The sequence below is a fragment of the Eumetopias jubatus genome, unplaced genomic scaffold (genome assembly GCF_037043125.1).
Source record: "Eumetopias jubatus isolate StellerSeaLion01/CBP00866 unplaced genomic scaffold, mEumJub1_p1.0 scaffold_3, whole genome shotgun sequence".
In the NCBI taxonomy this organism is placed as follows: Eukaryota; Metazoa; Chordata; class Mammalia; order Carnivora; family Otariidae; genus Eumetopias; species Eumetopias jubatus.
In genome coordinates this window covers 112065436-112074789 of record NW_028274809.1, presented here as the reverse complement: position 1 = coordinate 112074789, position 9354 = coordinate 112065436, and the positions used below count along the sequence as shown (strand labels likewise).

The window sequence follows — 9354 nt, the reverse complement described above, 5'->3', positions numbered from 1 at the left end:
TAATTGACATCCTAACAATATTTTTTTTTCAAAATTTTATTTAAATTCTAGTTGGTTAACATATAGTGTAATATTGGTTTCAGGAATAGAATTTAGTGATTCATTACTTACATATAACACCTAGTGCTCAACACAAGTGCCCTTCTTAATGGCAATCACCCACTTAGCCCACTTCCCACGCATCTCCCCTCCAACAACCCTCAGTTTGTTCTCTATAGTTAAGAATCTCTTATGGTTTGCTTCCTTCTTTTTTTTTCCCTTCCCCTATGACATTCTAACAATATTTTAAAATTTTCTTTGATTTCTTTCATCAGCATTTTGTAGTTTTCTGTCTATACAACATGTATATATTTTGTTAGATTTATACCTAAGTATTTCATTTTTTGGTGCTATAAAAAATTGTACTCTTTAATTTCAAATTCCAATTGTTCATTGCTGGTATTAGGAAAGAAATTGACTTTTGTTTATTGACTTTCTGTCCTGTAACCTTGCCATATTTGCTTTTCTTATAGTATATTACTCTGGCTTTCTTATTCACTCCCATTCGCATGGTGAATGCTTTTTCATCCCTTCCCTTTCAGTCTGTATGTGTCCTTCAGACAGAGGTGAATCTCTTGGAGGAAGCATAAAGGTGGGTCTTGTTTTTTTTTTTTTATCTCAAGCAAGACCAGTGTGTTTTGCTTTTTATCTAAACACTATGTTTTTTGTTGTTGTTGTTTTGTTTTTTATTTTAATTACAGTTAGTTAATATACAGTGATATATTAGTTTCATATGTACCATATGGTGATTCAACAATTCTATACGTCACCTGGTACTCATCATGATAGGTGTACTCCTTAATCCCCTTCACCTATTTCACCCATTTCCCCAGCCTCCTCCCCTCTGGTAGCCATCACTTTGTTGTCTATAGGTAAGAGTCTGTTTCTTGGTTTGCCTCTCTTTTTGTTTTCCTTTGATCATTTGTTTTGTTTCTTAAATTTCACATGTGAGTGAAATCATATGGTATTTGTCTTTCTCTGACTGACTTATTTTGCTTAGCATTATATTCTCTAGCGCTATTGATGACATTGCAAATGGCAAGATTTCATTCCTTTTCATGGCTGCATAATATTTTGATGTGTGTGTGTGTGTGTATATATATATATATATATATATATACTTCTTTATCCATTTTTCAATCAATAGACACTTGGGCAAACACTAGGTCTTTTGATTGTAGCATTTAGGTCATTTACATTTTAAGTAATTATTGATAAGTATGTACTCATTATCATTTTTAAAAATTTGTTTTCTGGTTATTTTTGTAGCTCTTCTTTATTCCTTTTTTTCCTTCTCTTGCTCTCTTTCTTTGTGATTAATGAGTTTTTATAGTGTTATGTTTGGCTCTCTTTCTCTTTATTTTTTGTGTATCTGTCATAGCTTTTAGGTTTGTGGTTATCATGAGGTTCATATATATCATCCTAAGTAAATAGCAGTCTATATTAATTTGATGGTCATTTAAGTTCAAACACATTCTACAAAAATAAGCAGAAGAAACTTTTTTCGTTTTCTTTTCCCCCTTCTCTTCTTTTTGTGCTTACATCTTCAGGTTTTATGTATATGTTGTCATATTTTGTTGTTCTATTAAAAGGCATAGTTTTGTGTGTTCTGTGGAAGAGGTGAGTTCAGGGTCTTCCTATTTCATAGGAACTGGAACTCTCACCATATTTGCTTTTTAATCCATAATGGCTTTTGTAGATTCTTTGTTGTCTTGTCCATAGATAATAGTATAATCTGAGTAAAGATAATTTCATTTTTTTCCCATTGTGGTCTGCATAGTTCCATTTCTTTTTATTTTATTTCATGGGCTAGAACTTCCAGTATGATGTTGAATAAGGACAGTGAGAGGAAACATTCTTGCTTTGTTATAAATCTTTTTTTTTAATTGTGGTAAAAACATTTAACATGAGATATACTCTCAGCAGATTTTTAAGTTTACAATACAGTATTGCTAACTATAGGCACAATGTTGTACAGCATATCTCTAGAACTTATTCATCTTGAATAACTGAATCTTCATACCCATTGACTGGCACTTCCCCATTTCCCCCTTCCCCCAGTCCCTGGAAACCACTATTCTACTCTTTGTTTATGAGTTTGACTATTTTAGATACTTCCTATAAATAAAATCATGCAGTATTTGTTCTTCAGTAACTGGCTTATTTTACTTAACATAATGTCATCAAATTCCATCCATGTTGTATATTGCAGGATTTTCTTCTTTTTAAAGGTTAAGTAATATTATCTGTATATGATACATTCTCTTTATCCATTCATCTGTTGATAAATATTTAGGTTGTTTCCACAACTTGGTTTTTGTAAATAGTGCTGAAAATGGACATAAGAATGCTAATATTTCTTTGAGATCATGATTTCAATTATTTTAGGTGAGATGCTGCAACATTTTCATATGATATTCATATGATATATATCATATATCATACTCATATGATATATATCACATATATATTTATTTGTTGTTTGGTTTGGTAGTTTTATATATATATTATATATTTTAAGACTTTATTCATTTGAGAGAGACATTCAGAGACTGAGAGAGCACAAGCACGGGGAGAGGCAGAGGGAGAGGGAGAAGCAGATGGCCCACTGAGCTGGGAGCCTGACATGGGGCTTGATCCCGGGACCTGGAGACCATGACCTGAGTCAAAGGTAGATGCTTAACCATCTGAGCCACCCAGGACGCCTGGTAGTTATATTTTTAATTTTGGGGTAATTGCCATACTGTTTTCCATAGTTGCTGCACCATTTTATATTACTGCCAGTAGTAGACAGGATTTCAATCTCTCCACATCCTTGCCAACACTTTTTTTTTTTTAACTAATAACCATCCTAGCTGGTGTGAAGTGATGTCTCATTTAGTTTTGATTTGCATTTCCTTGATTATTAGTAACACTGAGCATCTTTTTATATACTTGTTGGCTATTTTTGCATCTTCTTTGGAGAAATGTCTATTCAAGTCTGTAGCTCCTTTTTCCAATCAGGTTATTAGTTATTGTTTTTGTTGTTTTGCTATTGATCTGTAGGAGTTCTGTATATATTTTGGAAATTAACTGCTTATCAGATATATAGTTTGCAAATATTTTCCCCTAGACCATAGGTTGCATTTTCACACTGTTGATTTTTTCCTTCACTGTGCAGAACCTTATTAGTTTTTTTTTTTTTTTTAATTTTAGTTGCTTGTGCTTTTGGTATAATATCCATGAAGTCATTGCTGAGACCAATGTCATGAAGCTTTTTCCCTATGTTTTCATTCTTTTTTTAAAGATTTTTTTAAAAGATTTTATTTATTCATTTGAGAGAGAGAGACAGAGACAGAGACAGAGAGAACACAAGCAGGGGGAGAGACAGAGGGAGAGGGAGAATCAGACTCCCTGCTGAGAAGGGAGACCAACATTGGGCTCAAACCCAGGACCTGGAGATCATGACCTAAGCCAAAGGCAGATGCTTAACTGACTGAGCCACCCAGGCCCCTGACTCCTATGTCTTATGTTGAAGTCTTCATCTGTGTTGATTTTCTTTTAATTTTATTTTATTATGTTATGTTAGTCACCATACAATACATCATTAGTTTTTGATGTGGTGTTCCATGATTCATTGTTTGCATATAACACCCAGTGCTCCATGCAATACATACCCTCCTAATACCCATCACCAGGCTAACCCATCTCCCCACCCCCCTCCCCTCTAAAACCCTCAGTTTGTTTCTCGAAGTCCATAGTTTCTCATGGTTCCCCTCTCCCTCCTATTCCCCCCCTTCATTTTTTCCTTCCTTCTCCTAATGTCCTCCATGCTATTCCTTATGTTCCACAAATAAGTGAAACCATATGATAATTGACTTTCTCTGCTTGACTTATTTCACTTAGCTTAATCTTCTCCAGTCCCATCCATGTTGATGCAAAAGTTGGGTATTCATCCTTTCTGATGGCTGAGTAATATTCCATTGTATATATGGACCACATCTTCTTTATCCATTCATCTGTTGAAGGGCATCTCGGCTCTTTCCACAGTTTGGTTATTGCGGACATTGCTGCTATGAACACTGGGGTGCATATGGCCCTTCTTTTCACTACATCTGTGTCTTTGGGGTAAATATCCAGAAGTGCAATTGCTGGGTCATAAGCTAGCTCTATTTTTTAATTTTTTGAAGCACCTCCACACTGTTTTCCAAAGTGGTTGTACCAACTTGCATTCCCACCAATAGTGTAAGAGGGTTCCCCTTTCTCCACAACCTCCAACATTTGTTGTTTCTTGCCTTGTCAATTTTTGCCATTCTAACTGGTGTAAGGTGGTAGCTCAATGTGGTTTTGATTTGAATTTCCCTGATGGCTAATGATGATGAACATTTTTTCATGTGTCTGTTAGCCATTTGTATGTCTTCTTTGGAGAAGTGTCTGTTCATGTCTTCTGCCCATTTTTTTGACTTAATTATTTGTTTTTTGGGTGTTGTGTTGATTTTTGTGTATGGTGTAGCAAAGAGGTCCAATTTCAAACTTTTGTATGTGGATATTCAGTTTTCCCAACTCTGTTGATGAGCCCATCTTTTCTCTGTTGTGTATTCTTAGCAATATTTTTGAAGATCAGTTAATTGTATATGTGTGGATTCCCCCCCCCCTTTTTTTCAGGTTTTCCATTCTGCTGCATTGGTCTATATGTCTGTCTTTATGCCAATACCTTATTGTTTTAATTATTGCAGCTTTGTAATATGTTTTCAAACCAGGAATTGTGATACCTCCAGGTTTGTTATTGTTTCTCAAAAATGTTTTGTCACTTCTTCTCAATTTTAAAGGAAGCATGATAATGATTGTGTGATTTCAAAGCCCTTGATTTTGACCTTGGGCTCTAGGCACATGAATAGACATTAGTGTGCCCCTATGGAATGCTTGCACATATCAGAGTCAGAACCCTTTGCTAAGAACATTGAATCCGCGCAACAATAGGCAAGGGGCATAGTCAAATTCATGCATTCAAAATGTTTACAGAGTATTGGGCATCATATCAGGTGCTGAGCAAGCAGCAGTGAATAAGACATGCCCTTGCTCTCCACAAGTTTACAGTCTAGGGATGCTTTTGCAGAATGAAATGAAGAAAGAAACTTGGCTGACTTTCCCAGGGTTTCAGCTTGGGTGGCTTTGGATGGAAGTGTCATTCACCAACGTGGATAATCTTAGAGCAATTTGAGAGGGGAAGACATGAGTTTGATTTTAGATATGTGAGATGTGAGGTGCTTGTGGGATACTGAAATATGAAAGCAAGGTTTCCCAAAATATTAGGTCATGATGGAGCAATGTGGGCATTCTTGGCGTAAGATAGGTCTTTGAGGCTATGAGAGTAGATTGCATTAATGCAGTGGCTCATGGATCACACAAAGAGAGACTGAAGTAAGAGTATGCCCATAAGTAGTCCAAGACATTGTACTGATAGAGGAGCAGGCTTTGAAAAGAACTAAAGAGAAACAAACTTCCAAGTATGCAACACGGGTGTTTAATGGGCAGACCTGGGAGAGAAAATTAGAAACACTCTGAACTTCTTTATTAGCTTCAATTGTGTGTGTGTGTGTGTGTGTGTGTGTGTGTGTATTCCATAATATTTTCTATTGATAAGACCATGTAATCTATAAATACAGACAGTTTTACTTTTTTGTTCTAAATTTGATGTATTTTATTATTTTTCTTTCTTATCCAACTATTCTGGCTAGACCTCCAGTATAATGTTGAATAGAAATGATGAGAGGGTACACCATTGCTTTGTTTCATTCTTAACTCTAGGTTTTTCTAGTCCTTTTTTAGATTGAAGAAGTTCCTTTCTAGTTTGTTGAATTTTGTTGTTGAATCTCAAAAGGGTTTTATATTTCATCAAATGTTTTCATGTTTCTATTGTGATAAACATACGGATTATGTCCTTTATTCTATTAATATCATTTTTTACATTAATTAATTCTCAGATGTTATACTAATTTGCATTTCTTGGATAAATTACACTTTTAAATTATTGAACTATAGTTAATATAGTTACATCCAATGTTACATCAGTTTCATGTGTACAACAAAGTGATTCAAAAGGTCTATACATTATGCTATGCTCACCATCTGAGACCATAGAACACTATTATAATACCATTGACTATGTTCCTTTTATCCTTGTGACTTATTTATTTCATAACTGGAAGCCTGTATCTTCCACTTCCTTGCATCCATTTTGTTTATCTCCCACCCCCATTCTCTGGCAACCATCAGTTTTTCTTTTTACTTATGGGTCTGTTTCTGCTTTTTGTTTGTTTATTCATTTATTTTTTTAGATTTCACATTTAAGTGAAATCACATGATATTTGTCTTTTTTTGTCTGACTTATTTCAGTTAACATAATACTCTCTAGGTCCATCCATGTTGTCACAAATGGCAAGATCTTATCCTTTTTTGTGTGTGTGTGGTTGAGTAATATTTATTTATCCATTCATCTATCAGAGAACACTTGGGTTGCTTCTACATCTTGGTCATTGTAAATAATGCTGCAATAAACATAGGGGTGCATATATATTTTTGAATTAGTGGGTTTTTGTTTTTGTTTTTGTTTTTGTTTTTTTTGGATGGTGTCAATGCCCAGTATTGGATTACTGGATCCATGCTTATTTATTTATTTTTTTTAGGAGCCTCCATACTACTTTCCACAGTGGTTGTATCAATTTACATTTCCCCCAACAGTGCATAAAGGCTTTCTTTTCACCACATCCTTGCCTACATTTGTTCAAATTACTTGTCCTTTTGATTCCAGCCATTTTGACGGATGTAAGATGATATTTCAGTGTGGTTTTGATTTGCATTTCCTAATGTTAGTGATATTGTGCATCTCTTCATGTGTCTATTGACTGTATGTCTTCTTTGGAAAAATGTCTATTCAGGTCTTCTGCCCATTTTTAATCAGATTATTATTATTATTATTTATTATTATTTTGTGTGTTGAGTTGTGTAAGTTCTTTATATATTTTGCACATTAGTTCCTTATTGGATATATCATTTGTGAATATCTATTCCCATTCAATATGTTGCCTTTTTGCTTTATTGATGGTTTCCTTTGATGAAATTGCACTTGGTTTTGATATATAATCTTTTTTATATATTGCTGGACTTACTTTGCTACTATTTTCTTGAGGATATCTGCATTTATATTTATAAGAGATATTGGTGTATAATTTTCTTTTCTGGTGACATCTTTGTCTTGTTTCCATTTCAATTCTGGTCTTATTTTCTCCCTACTCTCTTGTGCTATTATTGTTATACAAATTACATCTTTATAGAGCCTAAATCAATCCATATAACATTTTAATAATTGCCTCATGTTGTTGTCTTTTATACTAGATTAAAGAGTTACAAAAAATACATTTATAATGTCTTTATATTTACCCATGTAACTGTCTTTATTGGTGCTCTTACTTCTTTTGTGAACATTTGAGTTATTGTCTAATGTCTTTTCATTTCAGCCTGAATGAATTTCTATAGTATTTGTTTGTAAGGTAAGTGTGCTAGTGACAAATTCTATTTTTGTCTATCTGGGACATCTAAATTTCTTTTCTGTTTTTGAAATACAGGTTGACAGTCTTTCTTTTTAGCAGTTTGTATATGTCATTCCATTTTCTTGTAGATTCCATTTTTTTATGATAAGACAGCTGTTAGTCTTATGAGGAAATCTTTTACATGATGATTTTTTTTTCTTTTCCAAAATTTTCTTGACAGGGGCACCTGGGTGGCTTACTTGGTTGGACATCAGACTCCTGGTTTCAGCTCAGGTCACGATCTCATGGGTCATGGGATTAAGGCCTGCATCATCGTGTTCTGCACTCTGGGGAGTCTTCTTGAAGATTCTCTCTCTCTGTCCCTACCTCCACTCAGTCTTCCCTCCCCCCAAGAACAAATAAATAAATCTTTTAAAAACATTTTTCTTGATGGTTTTACTATGATGTGTTAAGGTATAGATGTGCGTGAGTTTATTCTAATTGAAGTTCACTGAGGTTCTTGGACATACAGATCAATGTTTGTAATCAAATTTAAAAGATTCTAGTAATTATTTCCTCAAATATTCTTTCTGCATTCCCCCCCTTCTGGGATTCTTACTGTGCATAAAATACTTAATGGTATTCCAAAGGTCTCTGAGGTTTGTTCATTTCTCATTACCCTTTTTTCCCCTGATTTTCATATTATATAATTTCATGTGACTCATCTTCAAATTCACCTATTCTTTCTTCTGTAACTCAAATCTGCTGTTGTGCCCCTCTAGTAATTATTTCATTTCAGTCATGTGCTTTCAACTCCAGAATTTCTATTTTTAAAAGTAATATTTATCTTTTCATTAATAGTCTATTTAATCAGTCACTGATGTCATATTTTACTTCTATTCTTTATATATGGTTTTCTTGAATTCTTTGAGCATAATTGTAATAGCTGTTTTAAAGTATTTTTCTAGAAAGCTCAACAATCTCTGTTCTCCCATGGAAAACTTCTATTGACTGTTTTTATCTTTCCTTTAAAGGGCCATATGTTTCTGTCTTTGTATGTGTCATATATTTTTGCTCAAATTTGAATCTTTTAGATACTATTATGCAGCAATTCTGGAAGCCATACCTCACTTCCCCCAATGGTTTGTTGTTGCTGATATTTTTATTGTTTTATTTCTGTCATGCTGCTTTTTTGTTCAGTGACTTTCCTGGACTAATTCTATAGAGTCTGGATTCCTTGTAGTGTGCAGCCAGTGAAGTCTCTGCTCGGTTAGCTTGGTTGTCAGGTAACAATTGGACAGAAATTTCATTAAATTCCTTGACCAAAAATCTTCCAGCTTCTGCTAAGGTGCCCTCTGTGACTGTTGTGTCATATATGAAACATTAAGATAGTTTACAACTCTACTTTACCTTAGCAATACTGAAAGATTAAGGTCTTCTCAGGTCTTACTTGGGCATCTTTACAGCCTTACTGGAACCTCAAGAATATATCATAGCTCTTCAAAATATACCTTGCTTGCCTCCTGGTATCTTGTTTCTTAGATCTTATTTTTAATGTTTTGGCTAGGGTTTCATTTGTTCTAACTGGTATCACAGCCTCAAGCGGTTGTGACATTAAACAATTGTCATTAGTGTTTTGATAAATGCTTTAGGAATGAGGTTTTTTCCACAGAGCTGTAGGATATACCAAATAGTGACAATGCTCTGAGAATAGGACTTTCTGAGGCACTCAAAATCCAATTTTACTCTTTCTAATAGTTCTGAGGCTGCTGTTTTTCACAACAATTATAATTATGAAGCTCCTGGG

General features: G+C 34.3%; 1 long non-coding RNA gene across 1 annotated transcript; it reads left to right on the top strand.

Moving 5' to 3' along the window:
* The first annotated feature begins 580 nt into the window (after positions 1 to 580).
* On the top strand, positions 581 to 7955 carry LOC114201134 (uncharacterized). Its single transcript, XR_015767882.1, has 3 exons — positions 581 to 631; positions 7536 to 7568; positions 7789 to 7955. It is a non-coding gene; the product is annotated as an uncharacterized LOC114201134 (long non-coding RNA).
* Positions 7956 to 9354: the final 1399 nt, after the last annotated feature.